We start from the raw sequence: 2,694 nt of genomic DNA on the forward strand, positions 1-2,694 counted from the left end.
CCAGAGCTGCTGGCTGTCCCGCAGAGCGTGTCCTGACAGCAGTCCATGTCCGCAGAGGAACATAAAGATATTGTCTTGCGTTTGCTGCGAGAGGGAAAAAACCTCAGCAGCCCCGGACTCCTCCAAGGAAGCTACCTGAGCAGTTTTGTGTATGTTGGAGGCAGGTCAATGCCCGCTAGCTCCCTGGGACTCCTCCCAGGCATCTCCCACAGTGTTGTGTCCTCCCCCAGTAGGCAGCAAAAGGATAGAAGCATAGCATGGTTTGGGTTGGAAAGGACCTTCAAAGATCACCTGGTCCAACCTCCTGCCACGGGCAGGGACATCTTCCACTAGATCAGGTTGCTCAAAGCCCCCTCCAACCTGACTTTGAACACTCCCAATCCACCGCTTCTCTGGGCAACACGTGCCACCGTGTCACCACCCTCAGCGTAAAACGTTTATTCCTCATGTCCAATTTAAACCTGCCCTCTTTCCGTTTAAAACCTCGCCCCTTCTCCTGTCACTACAGACCCTGGTAAAAAGTCTCGCCGTGCCTTTCTCGTGAGCCCCCTTTACATACCGAAAGGCCGCAGTAAGGTCTTCCTGGAGCCTTCTCCTCTCCAGGCTGAACACCCGCAACTCTCTCAGCGTTTCTGCACAGGAGAGCTGTTCCAGCCCTGGGATCCTCCGCTGGACCTGCTCTAACAGGTCCATGTCTTTCTTGCGCTGGGGACCCCGGAGCTGGATGCAGTGCTCCAGGTGGGGTCTCGGGAGAAGGGAGTGCCTTTGACTGATGTGGTATATTTGCTGTGCACACAGTGCAGGGGCTGGTATTGCCCTCCAGAGTCTCCCGTCCTGCGCACCCTGGGACAGAGCTGGCACAGGGAGCAGAGGTGGGGGCGATGCCTGTTAAGGAGCCCCATCGGTGCCTCTGTGGCTCAGAATTTAGCAGGCTGGTCCCATTCCCCTGCCGTTGGTGGGTCCCATGCCCAGCTCCCTGACTGCTGACACCATGGGATCCACATCCCTGCGGGCCCCACGATGCCGTTGGGCCCAGAACCGGTGAACTCCTGGGTTTGCTGCCGTTACGACCCAGACAATTGTGCTACTGGTCTGTATTTATTGCCACGTCACAACTCAGAAATAAACGGTCGACCCCTGAAGCTGATTCCGGGAGTCTGTCGTCACCCTCCATACCCGTACCCCAGTGGGGCCGCCTGAGGCCCTTGCAGGAGGGCCGGGACAATGGACTTGGGGAGCGGGGGGGTGGTTTGAGCTCCTCTGGTGGCTGGAGGGCGCTGGGCTGGTCCCGCAACAGCCGCCTGGCTGAGTTGGACAGATATGGAGGCCAAGGTGGAGGCGGGCAGACCGGGTGGGCATGCGGGCTGGTGGAGGCTAGTTCCCCCCCGGTGCTGCGTGGCTGACGGTCCGCTTTTCCAGGCACAGGTGTTGGCTGCTGGTGTCGAGTCTGGCTCTCAGGGTTGCTGGGGTGGGTGGGTCCGGCTGTCCAGGCGTGAGGGTAGCTGCTGGTGTTGGGCCAGGCTCATGAAGCTGCAGCGAGGCGCTGTGGAGACAGGAGGCTGCTGAGGCCCTGCTATGGCTGCGGTGCTGGGGGGGTGTGAGGGTGCAGGGCAGCACCGGGCACGCTGTGGGGTGCGGGCACTTTTAACTAACACTTGCAACAGTACGAAGGGGTTTCCAGAAAGAGTGCCCATGAATTGAGAGGCCACTTCAAGCATCTTATACCAGAAATCTCAGCAGAGTTTGGCCAGTAACTAACGCGGCACTCCAGAATACCCTACCCCTAAATGCTTCATGGCCATCTAATACAGAAGTTTGGCAACTCCCCTCTCCCCGCAACAACTCACCGTCTTCTCCTCCTCCACATATAGATGGCACAAAAGAATACCATCCCAAGCAACATGGAGCCCAGGATCGCCATGGCGCCTTCTATGCAGTACCTCTGGAAATCATCGGGATCCATAGCATTTGCGTTCTTCTGGCCATCCACACCTGGAGGAACCATTCGGAAAGTTAGTGTGTCCTGCAGACCCCTGATAATCTCACAGGAGGCCTGATGTTGCCAGGAAATGGCTAGTGCTGCTGCCTGGAGGCTCCCTCTGACCCTTTGCGACAAGCTGTCCCACTGAACAGAACTCATGAGGCCAGATGGAGAGCCCGTGGGGGAGCGCAGCTGTTTGACCAATTGCCCCCCTGAGAGAGACAGAGCCAAACCATCCCTGTGTCAGGGAGTGCCACCCCCAGCTCTCCCTCCCCAGCCCAGCACCCACCCCCCGAGGGGATGGAGTCAGGCCCTCTGGGAAGACAGCTGAACCGCACTCTCCCTCTTTGCCTTTTCTCCAGCATGGGCACTGCCTGCATGCCCCCAGTTTTCGGGACTTGCTCCCACTTATGGCCCCCTGCCAGGCTGCTCAGTACCTGTATTTGTTCGAAGAAATTCATGGATGCCGGCGTGGTGGGCTTCCCCGGGGTTGGACAGCGCTGCCAAGAATCACAGAAAGGTAAAGCCTCAGCGTGGCTCGGGCAAGGAGGATGCAGGAGGACGGTGCAGTGCAGGTTCTCCTCTAAGGCCGTGCCCGATCTGTCAGTGCGTCCCGTTTGACCTCAGCTCGCAGGAGGGAGCCCACGCGCCTCTGTTGTGCCCAGGAGGGCTCACAGCAAGCTCTGGGATGCAGGTGTTGCGGGAGGCACATT

The sequence above is a fragment of the Grus americana genome, unplaced genomic scaffold (genome assembly GCF_028858705.1).
Source record: "Grus americana isolate bGruAme1 unplaced genomic scaffold, bGruAme1.mat scaffold_451, whole genome shotgun sequence".
Lineage (NCBI taxonomy): Eukaryota > Metazoa > Chordata > Aves > Gruiformes > Gruidae > Grus > Grus americana.